Below are 23,109 nucleotides of genomic sequence, written 5' to 3'. Positions count from 1 at the left end.
GAGGACCAGCCCAAGGGTGCCTGGCTGTGCAGATCTTTTCTGTCAGTCTTTTATTACCTACCTGTCCCATGTCCTCAGATCCTCTCAACAGAGTCTTAGCCTGTTTTCTAACCCCTCATTGCCTCCTCAGCAAAGAGCTCACTGCCAAGCCATGGGCTGAATATGGCTGGGAGATTCCCAAAGCCTTGACAAGTTAGGTAAACCTCACACAGCTTTTGAGTGGCACAGCCAGATCTGTTGGTCTCTAAAAGCTCTGTGCTTACTCAGAATCCTCTGCTTCCTCTCACCAAAGTACCCAAAATCCTCTGCTTCCTCTCCCACCAGTACCCATAACCCTCTAGTGCCTCTCACCAGAGTGCCCATAATCCTCTTCTTCCTCTCACCAGAGTACCCATAGTCCTCTGCTGCCTCTCACCATAACACCCATTATCTTCTGCTGTCTCTCACCAAAGTATCCATAGGACCCAAGGTCCTTCCTATTCATGTGAATTCTACTGTCTTTGAAGGACCATCTCAACTCCCACCTTCCCCAGAAGCTCTGCATGCCTCCTATACAGACAGGCCTAAACTGGCTACTCTGGGGACAGGAGCAGGTAGAAGATTAATTAAAACATGAGTGCAGCTCCAGGAAGCTTCAGCCTGGTGATTCAGAAAAGTTTACAGCTGCATCTAATGCCTTGTACCATAGTGGTTCTCAACCCAAGCTGCACATTAGAATTGCCTGCGGAGGCCTGGAAGCTCCTGGTACCCAGGCTGTCCCCAGACCAATTAAATCAATATCCCTGGTATGGATCCTGGGCATCAGTATTTTTTAAAACTGTCCAGGTGATCCCAAGGTGCAGCCAAATTTGACAATCTCTAGTGTAGAATGTAGTTAATGCCACCTCTGGAATACCATGGGATTTGGAACCAAAAGACCAAGACCACCATAGCCTCTGACTTACTGCTGGACCCTCAGAAAATCAACTGCCTCTCTGAAACCTAGTGTCTTTGTTGTGAAGTGGATTTGAACCTCCTGCCACTCCTATTTTGAGGGTTTAATGCGAAAATCAAATGAGACACATTGTGAAAGTGCCTTGTAAATTGTAAAACACATATTATTATCGTGATAATTTTCACTACTGATCCCCCAACTGTGATGTTCAAACACTCCAAACAGAAAGCATAATAAAACTGCACAGGGAAGAGAAAATACACTCACAGTAGGATTAGAATAATTAAACATAGTGACTCAAGAGAAATGCAGCAGAATTCATATTTTTACAAGTTATTTTGTATATTTACTTTTACAAGTAAATGAAACAAACAAGGCTGTAGGGGAGTACCTGCAAATGGAATTGTTCTCAGATCATCACTTAGAATTACAGCAGAAGCTTACTAATTCAGACTAAAGGGTAGGCTAGCCTTTACTGAGGGGAACAGTTCTACTGTGCTATTTATTAATTTAGCACAGGAACAAAATTTATTTGGGGGTAGGAGGCAAGCTTATCACAAAGAATGCATTCGGAAAAACATATTTTGATCTATTTATAAAACTGCATCATCATGAATGAGACTCTTAGCTATTCATTTAAACAGAGGAGGCAAGAGCAAGAGCCACTGGAAGATCTCAATTCAATAGGTTCATTCCAAAAGTCCCTTTGAACTTGTCAGTTGGATGCTAGGTGCCTCCCCACAGCATACATGCAGTAAATGGTGGCAGGGGTGGCAGGACAGGCCTTCATAGTTATTTATGATACGGGTATTACCAGCCTGAGGCCCGGATCCTGAGAGAATGAGGGAAGGGGGCAAGAGGAGCAACAGTTTTCCCCTCTTTCTGTAAGTGTATGTCACCTGGACAACCCTGGAAATGATGGCTGTGATCTGCACTTGCTGCATTTCTCCTTGCTTCTGCACTCCTAGGCTACCTCCTAATGCCTCTCTTCCCTGGCATCCCTGGCTAACATGAAGCCTCGCCCAGATTTATTCTAACTTACAATAACACAGAGTAATCCTAAATTAATTATTTTCTCATCCCCTTCTCCAAATCCCAGATTCTAAATTCCAACTTTCTGGGTAGAGTTGATATAGCCAAGCTCTCAGATGTAGCTGGTTCACACTAATATGTAAATGACCCTCCCCTCTAATGTCTTCTCTCCTCTATCTTCTTAATTTTTTTCTCCCTGACATGCAATGATGCTTTAATTGATGCAATTTCAGGGAAACAGATCCAAGTGAGTGAATATTGGTAGATAGGGAGTGGGGATGACAGACTGTGGGCAAGAGAGGTCACCACCAAGGAGGCCAGTCCTGCCTGAGAACTTGACCCTGGATTTAACACTCCCAAAATGTCCAATGTAGGGTAATGCTATTCAGCTATATGCATTCCCTCCTAATGGAGTGAGTTTTGTTCTTTCCCGAAGCATGCTGGGGATGCATTCAGGATGGACTCAGGCTAAGGTACAAGGCCAGAAGTGGCATGACTGGGCTGGTGGCCAAGGCCAAGGAACACCTTAGCAACAAGAAGGAAAACATCTGGGGCTGGACGTGAAGTCCCTGAGAATGCTGACTGCCCAAGGATGTGGGAGAAAAACAATAAGCCTTGGTCCCAGCTGGAACAATATATAAGCTTCTGTCCCTTGCTAGGTGGTTGCAGAGCACTAAACTGGTCCAGCCGCCACCTGGGTCACGGTCCCGTAAGTAAGCTTCCCAATAAGCCATGTGTCATGATCACTGATTCTGGAGTCTTTCTTCAGTCTCTTGGAGCCGTGGCTGACCCTGGGTTCAGGTGCCACTGGGTTGTTACCCAACATCCACATCTCTCATATCTTCTTCATTTTCTCTAATTCTGGACCTTTAGGTTTACAATAGCTTCTGTGGTGCTAGCCACTGAGGTGAGGTAGGGTGGAACAGGATAAGGGGAAAAGTTTGGCTGTGTAAAGCAAAGAATAGATGGATAGTTAGGGATAGCTGAAAACTAATAATAGCAGCTACCATTTCTTGAATACTAGCCATGTGCTAAGTACTTTATCTTACATTATTTACAACTGTTAAACGAAATCGTATCTGGGGAAGCATTTTGAAAATAGCAACCTTCCGTTTATCCTTAATACACCCATTACAAAGAAGAAACTGAGACTACTCAAGCTGATTAATCAAGTTGCCCAAGATGAAAAACTGAGTAAGAAAAAGGAGATTCATTTCTTGGTCTCTGTGACTCTGAATTTTTTTTTTTTTCTCACTGAAGCCCTGACATGAATTCACTACCTTTTTAAGTGTGGTCTCTAGAAAGTGAGGGGTGTCTTAAATTGTCTACAATTTCTATTTTTCTTTCTTCACGTAGTTTCTATATTCATCTAGCTCTTATACAGAAATCCTGGTGGCGTAGCAGTTAAGAGCTACATCTGCTAACCAAAAGGTCAGCAGTTCAAATCAACCAGCCACTCCTTGGAAACCCTATGCAGCAGTTCTGCTCTGTCCTATAGGGTCACTATGAGTCACTGAGTAATGTTTGCAACAGATATGTCTGAACAAATGACTGACTTGGGAAAAACACACGTTCAGTGAACTTCTCCACTATCTCCACCCTTGCAGGGCCTGAGAGGTTTACACATCCTAGTGCAGGTGGTGCAAATCCTCTATCCTGGACACTGGCACAACTAGCTCAGGTTTAAGCAATTAAAGATTAGGTAACCTCTAATCTTGGACACTAGTAAAAGTATTAGTGGCAGAAGAAACAACCACTGCACTTCTATTGACCTTTTACTCTTCCCCTGGTGGTGCGGTGGTTAAAAGCTTGGCTGCTAACCAAAAGGTCAACAGTTGGAATCCACCAGCTGTTCCTTGGAAACCCTAGAGGGCAGTTCTTCTCTGTCCTATAGGGACACTATGGATCGGAATCAACTTGAGAGTAAGGAGATTTGATTTCTATTTCCAGTAAGTCAAACTTCCTTAAGAACCTTCTATCTGCTCCCCCCTTCACAGATCTGAGGTGCTAGAAAAGATCCTGGAGATTACGAAATTGACCAGTTCATACTGTTAGCTACCTATTAGAATCACTTGGGGGAAAACCTACAGAGGCTCAGATGCCACAGACTCTGTGGAATTGATCTGGGTTGAGCCCCATGCAGGCTGAGAACCCTGATCATAGTCCAGGCCCCCCTTTTTTTTTTTACAGAAGAACCGTGAGACTGATGTTTTCTTGAGCAGGTGGCCACCTTTCGCAAGCACTCCAAAACTATGATACAGGTCACAGCACAAACTTCTAAGCCTATGGAGGCTGTGGTTCTGTCTCTCAGCTCTGTCTGTCAGGCCAATTAATCCTGCAATGGTGTCAATACAGACAGTAGACCCCTGGCTGGACCGTTTCCCTCTCACCCCATGCCTGCAATTCCTCTTCATTGCTATGCTGGGTGCACTGTGCAGACAAAATCAATAAGGACAATATAGCAAATAGGAGACAAATCTCATTAATGAAAATTTTTCTTTTTTTGCAGCAGGCACATTTCCTCTTTTTTCTTAAAAAAAAAAAGAAAAAAAATCTTTTTTTTTTTTTTTAACTATCTCCTAATTCCAAAATTGTACATTTTCCCACACAGACCACTGACTCTCTATTTCATAAAGTACTGATAAGCCAAGTCTTAAAACCATAGTTTTGTATCTCAGGTGAGTTAAGAAAACACAGTCAAAGTTCAAGGATTGATAGCATCGTGATTTTGCTCTGTTCAAATTCATTTGTTTTCTGAAGGAAAAACAAAAATATAACTGATATGTCTGGTTAGTGATCTGAGATGCCCAAAGTATTTTCCCAAACCACACACTTGCTGAAGAGCAGCATCTCTGAAAGTCTATCTACGGAACCTCCTGACCTGAAGACACTTCCTGGATATTCTATAATAAAGCCAGCCCGCTGCAGAGAGTTGCTGGGGAAGCGCTGCATAGATGGGCAATAACCTGGTTACCTGCAGGAAGGGAAGATACTTTTCCAGGGCACAATTTTATTCATAGGTTACATTTTGTCTGAACAGAGAAACCATGTTCTCCTTTTGCTTGGTGTTCAGTTCAGGGTCAAAACATCTAACAGGAAAAGTATTCATGTCTGAGCACAGAATTTAGGAAGAAATTGAGAACAAGAAGTAGAGTCCAAAAAAAAAAAAAAAAATTTAGACCCAATTATATTAGGAGATCTTGAATTCCTTAAAAGAACATAGGCAATGATATAAAGTCTTAGTGATATTATTTAAAACTCGTATTTTCCTTTAAAGTATTTAATATGATCTTAGAATTACAAAAGAGAATAAATACCCTTGGTATTGACTGCATCTCCCAAAAAGAGATGTCCAGGTCCTAAGGCCTGGTAACTGTGAATGTGGCCACATGTGGAAATAGGTCTTTGCAGAAGTGAGTGATCTAGAGGTCACCCTGTGTTTAAGGTGGGCCCTAAATGCAATGACTGGTGTCTTTGTAAGAGAAAAGAGAAGGAGATTTAGACTCAGGGAGAAATGGGGAAGAAAGCCATGTGACAATGGAGGTAGAAACTGGAGTGATGCAGCCACAAGCCAAGGAAAGACAGGAGCCACCAGAGCTGGGAGAGGTAAGGAAGAATTCTTCCTTAGAGCCTTGGAATTTCAGACTTATAGCCTCCAAAACTCCAAGAGAATAATTTTCTGTTGTGTAAAGCCACCAAGTTAGTGGTAATTTGCTGGGGTCTGTGTGCCAGTTGGAGTCCTGATGGCACAGTGGTTAAGAGCTCGGTTGCTAACGATAAGATTAGCTGTTCCTTGGAAACCCTATGAGGCAGTTCTACCCTGTCCTATAGGGTTGCTGTGAGTTGGAATCAACTCGATGGCAAAGGGTGTGCCAATAAGCAAGTGCTCCCAAATGAGACTACTTAGAAAATTTCTAGAATTCTGAGGAATATTTCTCTAGGTTTTAAAATATAAACTTCATTTTTACTGAGTAATTTCCAAAGGAAATGAATGCTCATCCTTTATAAAGCACAATATTTTTGGCTGTCCTGAATCTAAGCCTACACTTTGGTTTTGAGCAACCCTGCCTTCTTGATCTAAACTTGCTATATGAATAAAGGATGTTGCTTAAAACTCAACAAAACAAAAAGTAAGAAAGAAGATTGCTTCCTCAAGGAACATTTTCAGCCGTTTAAAACTTAACACACAATTAAAGTACTTCCTTTATCACCATCACCTACTTCAGCAGCTACTCAGAGTTCACAGCAATTCAAATAAAACGTCAAGTTTCTCAAGACAGAATCAAAGCCATTTGAGACTTCCCGAGATTAAAGGCCACAGACATAAATAAAACACTCAACAATAAAATTTCATACCTCCATTGTGTATTATACGCGACTGTTTGTCGCACTGTGGAGGCTTGCATGTTACCATGGTGCTGGAAACTATGCGCACGTATTCAAACACCAGCAGGGTTACCTATGCTGGACAGGTTTCAGCTGACCTTACAGACTAAGACAGACTAGGAAGAAGGGCTCGGCGGTCTACCTCTGAAAAGAATTAGCCAATGAAAACCTCATGAATAGCAGTGGAACATTGTCTGATATGGTGCCAGAAGATGAGCTCCTCAGGTTGGAAGGCACTCAGAATAGGACTGGGGAAGAGCTGCCTCCTCAAAGTAGAGTTGACCTTAATGACGTGGATGGAGTCAAGCTTTCAGGACCTTCATTTGCTGTTACGGCAGGAATCAAAATGAGAAGAAACGGCTGCAAACATCCATTAATAATCACAATGTGAAATGTACAAAGTATGAATCCAGAAAAATTGGAAATTATCAGAAATGAAATGGAATGCATAAACATCGATATCCTAGGCATTAGTGAGCTAAAATGGGCTATTATTATCCATTCTCAATGAGACAATCATGTGGTCTATTATGCCAGGAATAAAAACTTGAAAACAAATGGCACTGCATTCATTGCCAAAAAGAACATTTCAAGATCTATCCTGAAATACAACCCTGTCAGTGATAGGGTAATACCCATATGCTTACAAAGAAGACCAGTTAATACAACTATTATTCAAATTTATGCACCAACCTCTAAGGCCAAAGATGAAGAAATTAAAGATTTTTACCAACTTCTGCCATCTGAAATTGATCGAACATACAATCAGGATGCATTGATAATTACTGGTGATTGGAATGTGAAAGTTGGAAACGAAGAAGGAACAGTAGTTGGAAAATATGGCCTTGGTGGCAAAAACGATGCTGGAGACTGCATGATAGAATTTTGCAAGACCAACTACTTCCTCATTGCAAATAGCTTTTTCACCAAAATAAATGGCAACTATAAACGTGGACCTTGCCAGATGGAATACACAAGAATCAAATTGACAATATCTGTTGAAAGGGACCATGGAAAAGCTCAATTATCGTCAGTCAGAACAAGGTCGGGAGCCAACTGTAGAAAAGACCACCAATTGCTCATATGTAAGTTCAAATTGAAACTGAAGAAAATTATAAGTCCGTGAGAGCCAAAGTCTGACACTGACTATATCCCACCTGAATTTAGAGACTATCTCAAGAATAGATTTGACACGTTGAACATTAATGACCAAAGACAAAACAAGTTGTGGAATGACATCAAGGACATCATACATGAAGAAAGCAAGAGGTTATTAAAAACACAGGAAAGAAAGACCAAAATGGATGTCAGAAGAGACTCTGAAACTTGCTCTTGAACTTCAAGTAGCTAAAGCAAAAGGAAGAAATGATGAAGTAAAAGAACTGAACAGAAGATTACAAAGGGTGACTTGAGAAGACAAAGTACTATAATGACAGGTGCAAAGAATTGGAGATAGAAAACCAAAAATGATGAACATTCTTGGCATTTCTCAAGCTGGAAGAACTAAAGAAAAAATTCAAGCCTCGAGTGGCACTAGTGAAGGATTCTACGGGAAAAATATTAAACAATGCAGGAATTAACAAAAGAAGATAGAAGGAATACACAGAGTCACTATACCAAAAAGAAATGGTCCACATTCAACCATTTCAGGAGGTGGCATATGATCAGGAACTGATGGTACTGAAGGAAGAGGTCCAAGCCGCACTGAAGGCATTGGCAAAAAACAAGGCTCCAAGAATTGACAGAATACCAACTGAGATGTTTCAACAAACAGATGCAGTGCTGGAAGTGCTCACTTACCTATGCCATGAAATTTAGAAGGTAGTTACCTTGACAATCAACTGCAAGAGATCCACATTTATGCCTATTCCCGAGAAAGGTAATCCAACTGAATGCAGAAATTACTGAACAATATCATTAATAGCATACGCAAGTAAAATTTTGCTGAAGATCATTCAAAAGCAGCTGCAGCAGTGTATCAACAGGGAACTGCAAGAAATTCAAGCCGTATTCAGAAGAGGATGCGGAACCTCTGATATCATTGCTGATGTCAGATGGATCCTGGCTGAAAGCGGAGAATACCCGAAAGATGTTTACTTGTGTTTTATTGACTATGCAAAGCCATTTGACTGTGTGGATCATAGCAGATTATGGGATAGCACTGTGAAGAATGGGAATTCCAGAACACTTATTTGTGCTCATGAGGAACCTGTACACAGATCAAGAGCCAGTCCTTCAAATAGAAAAAGGGGACACTGTGTGGTTTAAAGTCAGGAAAGTTGTGTTTCAAGGTTGTATCCTTTCACCATACCTATTCAATTTGTATGCTGAGCAAATAATCTGAGAAGCTAGACTCTGTGAAGAAGAATGGGGCTTCAAGATTGGAGGAAGAAAGAACTATACAGAAGAAACTACTTAAGTAGAAAAACATATCTTGCTCATGGATAGGAAGACTGAACATTGTAAAAATGTCTATTCTACCCGAAGCGATCTATAGGTACAATGTTATCCAGATCGAAATACCAATGACATTTCTTGATGAGCTGGAGTATCAAATCACCAACTTCGTATGGAAGGGGCTGAGGTCCCAGATAAGTAAAGCATTACTGAAAAAGAAGAACAAAGTGGGAGGCCTCACACTACCTGATTTTAGAACATCTTATACCGCCACAGTAATACAGACTAACTTGATTTGTAAGCTTTCACTTAAAGCACAATTAAAAAAAAAAGATTGGAGGAAGACTCATTAACAACCTGCGTTATGCAGATGACACAACCTTGCTTGCTGAAAGTGAAGAGGACTTGAAGCAATTACTGATGAAGATCAAAGACCACAGCCTTCAGTATAGATTACACCTCTACATAAAGAAAACAAAAATCCTCACAACTGGACCAATAAGCAACATCATGATAAATGGAGAAAAGATTGAAATCGTCAGGGATTTCATTTTACTTGGATCCACAATCAACACCCATGGAAGTAGCAGTCAAGAAATCAAAAGATCCTCCACATTGGGCAAATCTGCTGCAAAAGGCCTCTTTAAAGTATTGAAAAGCAAAGATGTTACCTTGAAAACTAAGGTATACCTGACCCAAGCCATGGTGTTTTCAACTGCTTCATATTCATGAGAAAGCTGGACAATGAATAAGGAAGACCAAAAAAGAATTGACGCCTTTGAACTGGGGTGTGGGTGAAGAATATTGAATATACCATGGACTGCTAAAAGAACAAACAAATCAACAGACACTTAGTAGAAATTTAGATCATCAATTCCAGTTGGTGTGCACTCAGTAAATAACCTCATTGTTGATCTATACATTCACATTTGTTGACCATGCCTTATTTCAGTAAAAGAGAAGAAAATGCTTTTTCTGAATAACTTGCATAGAGTCATGATCAGGCTCTCTAAAGAGTTCAGCTCTCTTCACTAATTAACTTCCAGGGTACCTGCTGAAACAGGTATTATGTGTGTAAGAATCAGTGTAGATGAATACAGCATGTACTGGATTGGAATTTGGGTCTCTTAACTCCCACCTCATTTTCTCCTTTGAAAAATGAGAGAACAAGGATGGGTACTGAGGTGGCTCACTGGGTTCCAATGTAGATCTATGGACCAAAAGAATCCATACGACCCATCAAACTTGGAAACAACAAAACAGAGTTCCAGCCTTGATCATTCTAACTCAGTGGACCTAAGGAGGTGCTCAGATAACTGTAGCTTTCCAATCTGCCAGGTGATTCTGATACACAGCCAGGACTGGGATGAAAAGAAATAGAGTCAGGTCCCTTGCTGCTCTTGAAAACTACAAACTCTTCAATCTTGCCTTGAACAGTACATATGTTTATGAAAAAAAAAAAATTTTGTTGTAATTTTGGAAAATTCACACCTTAAATATACTAGGGACATAGCTACTTAAAGGACCACGTGAGACAGGACATCTTTTGTAAATGATTGATTAATAATAAAACTTTTTTCTCTAGTTCACTTAAATTTTTAGATTCACTTATCTATCCACCTATGGTCACCTGATCTTCAACAAGGGCCCAAAGTCCATCGAATGGGGAAAAGACAGTCTTTTTAACAAATGATGCTGGCAAAACTGGATGTCCATCTGCGAAAAAATGAAATAAGACCCACACCTCACACCATGTACAAAAACTAACTCAAAGTGGATCAAAGACCTAAATATAAAGCCCAAAACAATGAACTTCATAGAAGAAAAAATAGGATCAACACTAGAGGCCCTAATACAAAGCATTAACAGGGTACAAGCCACAACCAACAACATACAAGCTCTAGAGGATAAGCTAGATAACTGGGATCTTCTAAAAATTAAACACTTATGCTCATCAAAAGACTTCACCAAAAGAGTAAAAAGAGAACCTACAGACTTGGAAAAAAATTTTTGCTTTTACAGATCAGACAAAGGTCTAATCTCTAAAATCCACAAGAAAATCCAACACCTCTACAACAAAAAGACAAATAATCCAGTTAAGAAATGGGCAAAGGAAATGAACAGACACTTCACCGAAGAAGACATTCAAGTGGCCAACAGACACATGAGGAAATGCTCATGATTTCTAGCCATAAGAGAAATGCAAATCAAAACCACAATAAAATATCATCTCACCCCAGCATTACTGGCACGAATCAATAAAACAGGAAATAACAAATTTTGGAAACGCTGTGGGGAAATCAGAACTCTTATGCACTGCTGGTGGGAATGCAAAATGATACAACCATTTTGGAAAATGGCATGGCACTTCCTTAGAAAGCTAGAAATAGAAATACCATATGATCCAGCAATCCTACTCCTAGGAATATATCCTAGAGAGATAAGGGTCTTCACACGGACAGACATATGCACACCCATATTCACCGCAGCATTGTTAACAATAGCAAAAAGATAGAAACAACCTTGATGCCCATCAAAAGATGAATGGATAAACAAACTGTGGTACATACACACAATGGACTATTACACAACGATAAAGGACAATATGAATCTGTCAAGCATCTCATAACATGGATGAATCTGGAGGGGGTTATGCTGAGTGAAATCAGTCAATCACAAAAGGGAAAATATTGTTTGAGACCACTCCTGTAAATACTCATGAAAAGGTTTACATGCAAAAAGAAACAATCTGGGATGCTTACAAGGGAGGGGAGAGGCGAGGATGGAAAAACACTTAACAGACAATAGGTAAGTGGAAACTTTGGCGAAGGGTAAGACAGTACACAATACTGGGGAAGCCAGCATAACCTGTACAAGGCATTGTGCATTTGTTAACCAATGTCATGGAACAATGTGTGTACTGTTTGGTGAGAAACTAGTTTGTTCTATAAAATTTCACCTGAAGTACAATAAAAAAAAAATTAAAAAAATTTTTAGATTCACTTCAAGTACACTTAAATCATTACAGGGAAAAAAAGAGGTGAGGTAAAAAGTCAAAAGTTTCCTTTAATTCTGGATCTACCTCTGATAAGAATTATAATTTGGGAAAGTCAAGCAACATCTCTGCCAGGTAGATCTTGGGCTTTAGTGAGGAAGGTCCCAGGCTGTGTCATGTGCTTTCTGTATACAGAAAAGGAACTGATTATATATTGATGATTGAACAATTTTAGAATAACCAGAAAGGTTCTCTTTTATCCGGCATCACTTGTTTAGTCACATCTGAGAACACTTTTAAGGAGGTATTTAATGAAAAATAATTTTTGATTTTCAATTATATTACTTCACATGGAACTAACTTGGGTAACATAGTGTACTGCTTCAAATGTAGGCTAAAGGATCGATGAGTGAGCACTTGTAGAATAAGAGGTTTTGAACAAGATTAGGGATCACAAATGCTAAAGCCTACAGTTGCCAAGCAACTGTTGAAGTGGGCCAGGCTAAATGGTTTAAGTGGGCCAGGTAAGATGAAGATCGAAGTTTAAGTTTACTTTGCTTTTCCACTTTTCATAAGAAAATGGTTAGAGAGAGTGTTTGCGTGTGTGCGCGTTTTCTTTATTAAAAGACGAAAGCCTTGCCTTTGAAAGCCACGCCATGGCTGCATGCCAGGGGACAGCAGGGAGTGGTGGGGGCTGCCTAGCCTCTGCCTGGTCTAAAGGGGCCATTGTTGGAAATAATGGAGTAGGGCTCAGAAAGCCCAACAGCTCAGGGTTCTCAAAGGAGGTGGGACAGAGTAAAGAGGTGAAAAGAGCCAAACTTGGACACCAAGTTGTAATTTCTGAGCATCATCTCTATGTTTCTCTACTGGGACAATGACTCACCATGTCTCTTGACAAAGTTTCTGCACTCCATTTTCATGGCAGCCTACTCAGTCTGCTAGAGTGCGCAAAGGAGCTCAAGTGCCTTAATACTGGAGATGTACAACCTTTAGCAAGCTATCAACCTCTCTGTGACTTAGTTTCCTCACTATAGAATGGAGTAAATAACAGTAACTATTTCAAAGGGGTCTTGAGAAAATTTAATGAGCTCATACTTGTAAAATGTTAGGGTGGTGGTGTTGTTAAATGCCGTCAAGTGGGTTTTGACTTATAGCAACCCTATGTACTACAGAACTAAACACTGCCCGGTCCTGAGCCATCCTCACAATCCTTATGCTTCAGCCCATTGTTGCAGTCACTGTGTCAATTCTTCTAGTTGAGGGTCTTCCTCTTTTTTTGAAGACCCTCTGCTTTAGCAAGCATGATGTCCTTCTCCAGGGACTGATCCCTCCTGACAACATGTCCGAAGTTTGTGAGACGTATCCTCGCTTCTAAGGAGCGTTCTGGTTGTACTTCTTCCAAGACAGATTTGTTTGTTCTTTTGGCAGTCCATGGTATATTCAATATTCTTCAGCAATACCACAATTCAGAGACATCAATTTTTGTTTGGTCTTCCTTAGTCATCGTCCAGCTTTTGCATGCGTATGAGGCGATTAAAAACACCATGGCTTGGGTGAGCTGCACCTTAATCTTCAAGGTGACATCTGCTTTTTAACACTTTAAAGAGGTCTTTTGCAGCAGACTTGCCCAATGAAATGTGTCTTTTGATTTCCTGACTGCCACTTCCATGGGTGTTGATTATGGATCCAAGTAAAATAAAATCCTTAAATAGATGTCTTAACAACATTGAGTCTTTCAATACCTAGTAAAAAAATCTCTAATTTCCCTCAGCAGTGTTTTGCAGTTTTCAGTAAAGAGGTCTTATGCTTTTTTTTTTTTTTCCCTTAGCCTTATTTAAAGGTATTTGATGTTTTTGAAACTATTGTAAACAGTATTAATTTTTAAATTTCATTTTCCAAGTATTTGTTGCTTATAGAAATACAGTTGACCTTGTATGTTGTAGCCTTGTTAAATTCACTTATTTTTGCAGGTTTTTTCTGTGTGTGTTTTTTATAATCATGCTATTTGCAAATAAAAGTCAAATTTTGGAATTAAAAAAAAATGAAATCCTTGACAACTTCAATCTTTTCTCCATTTACCAGGATGTTGCTTCTTGGTCCAGTTGTGAGGATTTTTGTTTTCCATATGTTGAGGTGTAATCCATAGTGAAGGCTGTAGTCTTTGATCTTCTGCAGTAAGTGCTTCAAGTCCTCTTCGCTATCAGCAAGCGAGGTTAGGATAGTGGCCACATAGTAGGTGCTGAGTAAATGTTGGCTGTAGTGGGTCCAAGCATCATCAGTAGGTGTGCTTAATGCTACCCTACTTCATGTAGAGCAGGCCTCACTGTGTAGAGAAGCATCAGAATCCTAGATATCTAAGAGCAGGAAGAAGCCCTACATGTCATCTTTTTGTTGAGGTTGCCTTTGGTCTTGCACATGTTTTAACGCCATCATTTAAAGACTAAGAAATTTCCCATAAATATCTGAACGTTTATCTTTTTCTGAAACATGTGGCCACTTACCACACCAGTGTGTGTTTGAGTCATCTGAATTGTCTGCAGTTGAGTTGTGGTACTCCCTTTAGACCAGGCAGAGGCTGGGCAGTCCCTACCACTCCCTGCTGTCCCCTGGCATGAAACCGTGGCATGGCTTTCAAAGGCCAGGCTTTTGTCTTTTAATACAGAAAACAAACACACACACAAACCCTCTCTCTAACCATTTCCTTATCAGAAGTAGAAAAACAGAAAGTAAACCTAGACTTTGATTTTCTTCTTACCTGGCCTACTTCAACCATTTAACCTGGCCCACTTCAACAGCTGCTTGGCAAATGTAGCTTTTAGCATTTGTGATCCCTAACCTTGTCCAAAACTTCTTATTCTACAAGTATGAAAAGCAAGAAGCCCAGGGAATTTTTTTTTTTTTATTTGAGGTTATAAGTCTTGTTAGTGGCAAAAGCGGTATCCATAATACAAGTGTTTTTCCCCGGTTAGTGTTTCTACTCATTTATGTACTTCTTTCATAAATGAATTAGCTAATGTGAATTTGATTCATGTCACATACGGAAAAGCAAAGCCAGAACAAGGAAGCAAGGAAGACCAGTACGGGCACAAGAGGACTGTAAATGGGGTCATCTGCTGTTAGTGCTATGATTATCCACATCTTACTAAGGCTGCCCGTGTTTAAATGTTTTGACAGGTGCCCCCTCCAACCAGTTGTTTCATTTCCTTGATACTGAACTGCCCTCTGTAATGTTTAATCATATTTTTTTTTTTTTCCGAACATAAGTCTAACTTACTTCACTAAATAAAACGGTGGCCTGGGTGAAAAGAATATATAACATGACAAATAAACCTCAAAGCACCTAAAGACAATGATGAGAATGATGAGATGGAGAAAGAAAGCAGAAATGAAACTGGGAGACAATCGTACTTATTAGAGCTCCTCCAATGACGATTCTTTTAGGTCCTTTAATTCTCCCTCATGAAATGCATCCATCCTAAGTGGATGGATATGTCACCCTCCCTTCACATCATGGTCATATTTCTGTCACTCAAGTGCTTGTCTCTCCCATAGGAAAAATGATACGCACATACATCATATGGCCTGTTAACTTAATTTACTGTCAGTTATTTTATTTATTTATTTTTTTAAATTTTGAGGCAGTGACATTGTGACTTGGGATGTTAGATTATATCCACACCCTACCCTGCCACCAAAATACCCCCTGGATTCCTTCTCAATTGTATTCTTTGCATCTCATTTAGGAAAATCTATGATTTAGGTCTAGTTCTCCCACTCAACGTCTGCCCGAGCTCAAACAGGCCTTTCTGAGCCTCATCCTTACAAACGGGCAGGGGTCAAATCTATTTGAAAGACTGTTGGAATGGACAAATGAGATCCACTTTGGCTAAGTGCTTTGTAAATAAAAAGTACCCAACATATGCGCCCTGATACCAGGCGTGGTCCTAAAACGATGGGGACATAAGGTGTTCTGAGAAGGCAGTCAGTCAGACTCACAGGAAAGCTCATGACTCTAGAATCCATTTCAAGAGACAATGGAAATGAAAAGAAAAAGAAAATGAATTACCAACAGTAAGTCCTAGGCAGGAGGTAGTGTCTCCAGAAACAGCGGGGACAATGCCCTCCTCTGTGTCCCCAGAACCTGTGCAAGCTGCTATTTTGTCTGTTGTCACACTGCTGCATAAATTTGATTATTTGCCTCCCTTGATTCCCCCGCCATGACATTCAACATTCTATAAACTGAGCTACCCTGGAAAAGGCCAGGGTCAGTCATTTTTTGTCCCTATAGCACTTAGCCTGGTGTCTGCTGGTGCTTCTGGCCTGCTAGGTTAATGCTGGTTACTTAGTGCGAAAGACAGAAGAATGGTCCCCCAAAGATGTCCACACCCTCATCCCCAGAAGCTATGAATATGTTACCTTAATGGCAAAAGAACCTGTGAATATATTACGTTACATGAGGTGAGGAGATCATCCTGGATTATCTGGGTTGTCCATTGTAATCGCAAGGGTCCTTATAAGAGAGAGGCAGAGTGTTGAAAGTGAGAAAAGGAGGTGTAACAACGGAAGCAGAGACTGGCATGATGAACCTTGAGGATGGGGCGGGGGGGACCATGAGCCGAGGAATGCATGTAGCCTCTACAAGCTGGAAAAGACAAGGAAACTAATTCAACCCTGAAGCCTCCAGAAGGTACACAGCCCTACCCACCCCTTGATTTTAGAGTTTTCACCCCCAGAACTGTAATAGAATAAATTTGTGTTGTTTTAAGCCAACTATCTTTGTGGTAATTTGTCACAGGAGTGTCTTAGTTATCCAGTGCTGCTATAACAGAAATACCACAAGTGGGTATTATAACCAGAGGCATAGAAGTTGGGATTCACAACACGTATGGGGAGGCAGGGAGTTCAATCCATAACATTCCACCTTTTGGCTTCCCCAAATTCATGTCCTCCCCACATGAAAACACATTCACCCCACCATATCATCTCCAAAGTCTTAACTCAAAGTCCAAAATCCCCTGTTCTGAATCATCTAAATCAAATATGGGTGAGACTTGAGGTGTATTCCAGCCTGGGGCAAAATTCCTCTTCATCTGTGAACCTGTCGTCTAGATTACAAATGATGTGTTTCCAAAGTACAGTGGTAGGACAGGCACAAGGTAGACATTTCCATCACAAACGGGAGAAATTAGAGGGAAGAAGGGATAACAGGCACCAAGTAAGTCCAAACCCAGCAGAACAATTTACACCTTCTCTCAAGGCTTGGGAATAATCCTCTGTTCTTTGGGACCATCTGGGCAGTGGCCTTGCCCTCCAGACTCTGGGTATTGGCCATGCTGTCTAGATTCTGGGTGGAAGCCCGCTGGCCCAGGTTTTGGCTCCACCTTCCAGGCCCACTGGGATAGCAACTCTGCTTCCTGGGCTTTGGGCGGCCCCATTTCCCTAGCCCATCTGAGTGGTGAGCCTACTCCTTCGGCCCCAGCAAGCCCCATTCTTCCGCTCCTTGGACATGGCAGCCCTGCTCCCTCAGATTGGGCATGGGCCCCTTCACCGTAGCATTCATGAACTGCAGCCTCACACTCTGGTAAGGATCTGACTCTTTTAAACCTATGAGGCCATGGCTCCATTCTTGGAAACTGATGCAGCCCTGCTTCTGTGCTCCTTCCAACAGTTCTGTTGATTTCTGAGCTGTTCCAGGAATGGTCCTTTTCTTTTCTTAGAGGACAATAGATGTAGCTCTTTTGGACTGTTTCCTGCCTATAGAATTCCAAGAGGCAGACAAGAGTTCTTTCCTTTTGTTCTTTCTCTATCCTCTTCAGTCTAAGCTGATGGGTGTTCTGCTGTGGTAGTTGGTTAGACCCAACAGTCACAAGCTTAATCTCTTTAACAAAAAGGTCATGTAGGCAAGTCCTTTGTGAAAATTTTAGGACACGTGTCCTTCGTTTGTAAAAGAGAATTTTCTAAATCTTTAAGTTTTGTTTTCATTTTACACAGTTCATTTTTAAGTCTATCTCTTTCCTCTCACATTTTACTGTAAGTGGCAAGAAGAAACCATGTGGCCCCTTTAAGATCTTGCTCAGAAATCTCCGCGGCCAAATATCCAAGTTCACCACTTACAAGTTCTATCTTCACCAAACATTTGAACATAATCCAGACAATTCTTTGCCACTGCATAAAAAAGCACTGTTGGTCCTCAACTGTCTAACATTTTCTTTTAAAGCCTCACCAGAAACACATTCAATGTCCACATTTCTAGCAACCTTTTGTTGCTGGCTCTATATGTTTTCTCTAAGACAACAGAGACTTTCTCTGTAACTCTCCTCACTGTCTTCTGAGCCCACGCCAGAATTGTCTTTGACGTCCATAATTCTACCAACAGTCTGTCCAAGGTAATCTAGGATTTTACTATTAGATACTTTAAAACTCTCCCAGCCTCTATCCATTACGCAATTCCAAAACCACTTCTACGTTGTTAGGTATCCGTTAGAGCAACACTCCCACATTTTGGTACCAAATTCTGTCTAAGTTATCCAGTGCTGCTGTAACAGACATATCACACGTAGGTGGCTTTAACAAACAGAAATTTATCCTCTCACACTTTAGGAGGCTAGAGATTTGAATTCAGGGTGCCAGCTCTGGGAGAAGCCTTTCTCTCTCTGTAGGCTCTGGAAGAAGGTCCTTGTCTCTTTTAGTTTCTACTCCTGGGCAATCTTCATGTGGCTTGGCATCTCTCTTCCCCCATCTCTGCTTCTTTTGCTTGATTGTTTAATCTCTTTTATATCTCAAAATAGACTGACTTAAAACACACCCTACACTAATCCAGTCTCATTAACATAACAAAGGCAGCCCATTCCCAAATGGTATTATAACCACAGGCATAGGGGTCTGGATTTACAACACATATTTTTGGAGGCACATTTCAATCCACCATAAAGAGCAACAGAAAACAATTACACTTAGAGAAGCAAGTACATGGATAATTGCAATTTGAATGGATGGATGAACAAATGGTACGAGCCCTAGGTAGAAAGTGGAAAGGTTCAGGACCTGACTTAAATAATAACTGGCTGGGTAACTTTGGGCCAATCATTTAATTTCTCCAGACTTCCTAAATGAATAGCTGAGGCTGTGGTGTTAGAAGGACCAGGGTTTGAATCAGTGGCATCACTAGGGAGGTGCGGGGGTGGGGTGTGTGTGTGGAGTGAACTGAGTAACACCAGTGCCCCCCGCAGTGCATGACTTTGCCTGGCCCACAGCCACCTCTGCCAGTCCTCGCAGTCTGTCAGGCATTGGGGTCTGCTCGGTTCCCAGAGGGCAGCCCGTTGGCCAACTCCATGGCACTGCCCCTACCCGATCCCAGGATGGGCCCAGCGAGGCTGCAGTACCAATGCAAGCTGCAGGCAGAGGGTGGAGGTAGAGGAGGTGCCAGCTGTGGGTCTGAGGAGCCCTAGGACTCAGACAGGCTGCACAGTCTGCCCTGAGTAGGGGCGTTGCCTGCACTGCCTGGTTGCTGACCTGGGTCCCCAGTGCAGGAGGCAGTGTGGCTGCCCCACCAGCCCCTGTAGCAGGATGTGACCATCCCAGGGAAGCCAGCCACCACCTTCTGCAGAGCTGGCCATGCTGGTTCTGCCACTTTAACCACATGAAACTACGTAGATGTATATACATTCAGGCTGTGCATAGGATATGGTAATTTAAAGATGTAATTTTAATTTTGCTAGTTGTTCATGTCACTATGGTTGCCATTGCATTCAGTGATAGATGGGAACTATGTTTTATGAGTTACATTAGTATAAAAAACATTCCTGAGGATCCTGTATGGACTGGTATGGGAGGAGGTCCATGGGAGGAGGGGGTGACACCATGAGTTACCACACTGGGTGACACCAACCGTAGTAACACCATTGGTTTGTATCTCTTTTCGGGCTACTTTCTGGCTGTGCATTCTTAAGTGAGTGCTTACCTCACTGAGCCTTATGTCCACATCTATAAGGTGGGGATAGCAACTGTATCTCCCGCAGAGGGCTGTTGTGAGGACCCAATGAACTATAGTCTAGTCTCATTTTCTACGGCTCTGAGCTAGGCATATTCGAACTCATGGTAACATAAAAATGTTATTTATGTCACTTCATGCAAACTTGATAAAATGCAAATTTCCCAAATTACAAACGTAATAGAAAATCTGTCAGGCCTCAAGGGGCTGTTTGGTTCCCAGAGTACGGCCCATTGCCCAACTCCATGGCATTGCCTCTCCACCATAATGGCGTAATGGCAGAGCTGGTGGACTGTAAACCACTGATTGCCACATGGTAGAGCCGCTTCAGCTGCTGAACAGAAAACCGCACCACCCTTTGAGAGAATCCACATTGAATTGTACAAGCTACAAATCATATAAGTGACAAATTATGAGGGGTCTACAGGAACACATCCTTTGAACAAAATATGACCATGCTTTATTTCATGCAAAGCAATTAGCATCGGGCTGGCTCACAGAAAGCTATTATTCTGCTGTTATTATTTTAGCTCCATGATAAAAGCCTCTGAACAAACACTCTCATTATAGAAAATGAAAATAAGTCCACTTTCCCGTGGGCCTAAACTTTACATGGGCCTCTGACTCCTTTCAAGAAAATCTTCTAAGTTAGAAAATCCAGGTCAGGTGTGCTAGTGACACCCCATATTATACAGCAATAACATTTTCCAGCTCTTACTCAAAACCCAGCATCTAGCTTCAGGGAGGTGTTAACTACATGCTCCATTAGTATCATCGTGTACACCTTTCAAGGCTATTTTGCCATATTTAAAAACGGAATGAAACAAAAAACAACCTATTGCCATGGAGTAGATTTCAACTCATAGTGACCATACAGGACAGGGTAGAACTTCCCTGTAGGGTTTCTAAGGCTATGATCTTTACAGAAGCAGACTATACATCTTTCTCCCATGGAGGTGCTGGTGGGTTCAAATCACTGACCTTTCAGTTAGCAGCCTAGTGCTTAACCACCGCACCGCCAGGGCTCCTTAGCCATATTTAGAATACTAGAATATGTGACTTGAAGGGGACACTCCCGTGATTCAAGGCTGTCCAGCAATACCTCTCTTACCCTTCTCTCTGTTCTCATTTCTGGAATTCCAAAAACACAAGGTTGTGCTTGGTACATACTAAAAGCTCATAAACAGTTGTTGATAGTATAAATGACCTCTATGAGTCATGTAGCCCATGTCCTTCTCCCATTTTACAGACAAAGTGCCCGAGACCAATGATAGCAATGACTGAAACAATCCACTCTGTGAAGCATTAATTCAAGTTAATAACTGTCTTCTCCCTAGAGGGAAGAGCTAATTTTCTAAAATTAATAGATTGGGTTATGGAGAGGAAATAATCTTAAAGCACATTTTTTTTAAAGTGTATCAGTTTTTCCAAGTAGCTTCCAGTTCCAGAAAATGAATTCTCATGGTGATGTTAAATGTCTACCCCACAGATTTGGCTGACAGCTTGTGGAAAATTATACCAGAATGATCAAAAGAAGACAAAAACCTGGATGAAACAGAGCCACAGTGAGGACAAGTGGAAAAGCTCAAGAGCGATGCTGAATTATTTAGTTCTAAGGAAGCCTCCTATTACCTGGGAGGAGAACAAATGACTCCTGTTACCTGGGAGGAGAACAAATGACTCACATTTCAAATGCATATGACTCTTTCAGTAGCAAAGAACAATTTAATGTAGAATCAAGTTCCACTTCTACTTAGAATGGCAACTTGTTACCAAAGCAGACAGAATACTGAGAGAGAGTCAGAGTCAGAAGAGCCTAAAATCCACATCTTAATGTTAGGCAGCCACCTCTAACTCATCAGAAACAGCTGAACTGACTTGCTAGGTGAACACCACCACCACCCACCCCCGAGAAGAAGAATCCACACACTTTCCTGCAAAAGGGATGTTAGCGATTATTCCACTGTCTTTATGGAGTGAACTTTAACCTTCTCTAAAGTAACTTAAGCCAACTCCCTGCATTGTTTCACTGAATATGGACAACAGTTGTTCCATCTTCACAAAGTAGTCACTTTATGTTTTAAGAGTCAACTCTTTAGGACATAGCCTTCTTAAGGCTAAATATGCCTACATTTTTAAATTTCATATGATATTTTGATTTTTATTAGACTCTTCCCAATCCTTATCACATACAAGTTGGGTTGTGGAGCACTGACACAAACCCAGAACTCATGTATATTAGTGAGAAATTATCCTTACCAGCTGGTGTGCTATGCCTGCCTCCCCAAATCCACTTACTTTTTAGCTAGACAACTGTGATGGTTAAGACTGTGTGTCAGCTTGGCTGGGCCATGATTCTCAGTGTTTATATGTGATCCCTCCCATGATTGACTCTGTTGTGAGTGGCCAATCAGTTCAAAGCGAGTTTCCTTGGAGGTGTGGCCTGCACCCAAATATAAGCAGACATTCTGGCTGTTTTGCTCACTTTGGATCCTGTAGCTGCCTCCAGTTCATCCAACCTCTGACTCTTGGGACTTGAGCTACCAGCTTATCTGTAAACCTTGGGATTTGTCAATCTTCACAGCCTAAGAGTGGGACCCCTGCTCTCTGACCTTCGGATCTTGGGTTCGCCAGCCCCTGCGGCTACGTGAATCCAGAGAGGCCTCTATCCTGATTCATGGACTTGGGATGTTCCAGCCTCTACAACTGCATGAGCCATTTCCTTGATATAAATCTCTTCATATACTTATTTATATGCTTTACTGGTTTTGCTTCTCTAGAGAACCCAGCCTAAGACAACAACGTAGGGCTTTTCAATGATTACCTCAGATTTCTACCTACTTCCTACCCTTCTTCAGCTTTTTAGCTTTCCATCCACTGCAGTGAATGCTGGGTCTCTATTTGTGATTTTAAGTGATTCTCATTAAACGTTTTAAATTTATCTACAGTGACTTCCTGTCCTACTTCTGAGGTATTTCCCATTCCAACCCTGCCTTAGGCTTCTCATTTGTGCCACAACTCGGGTCATGTCCTTGTTCCTAGCCCAGCCACTTTGCTAATGACAAAGGATCCTGGGATAAGTGCTATCAGGAGAAGTGGAATGACTTCACTGACCACTTGCTCCCTTTTAACATCCTTGGGCTCCACACGGCCCAAAGTGTAAGGCCTGACCCATGAGCACAGCAAACAAGCCCCAACCTCGTCTGGCTTTTCCATGCATCCTCAATATCCTGGTCAAACTTTTTATTTCACAAGGCCGTTATTCAGTTACCTTGAGCTTCTCGCCCTCTCTCTATGAGCCTTCAATGAAAATTCACACCACTGGGGCCTTACCTAGGCTGCCCTTCTGCCTGGAACACCCTTACCCTTGTTCTC

At 41.5% G+C, this 23,109-nt stretch overlaps 1 protein-coding gene across 1 annotated transcript in view; it reads right to left on the bottom strand.

Moving 5' to 3' along the window:
- Positions 1-23,109, bottom strand: part of NCKAP5 (NCK associated protein 5) — a 666,066-nt gene that overhangs the window by 295,448 nt on the left and 347,509 nt on the right.

The sequence above is a fragment of the Loxodonta africana genome, chromosome 6, assembly GCF_030014295.1.
Source record: "Loxodonta africana isolate mLoxAfr1 chromosome 6, mLoxAfr1.hap2, whole genome shotgun sequence".
Classification (NCBI taxonomy): Eukaryota; Metazoa; Chordata; class Mammalia; order Proboscidea; family Elephantidae; genus Loxodonta; species Loxodonta africana.
The sequence above is the reverse complement of the archived record's forward strand: the minus strand, read 5'-3'. Positions and strand labels throughout refer to the sequence as shown.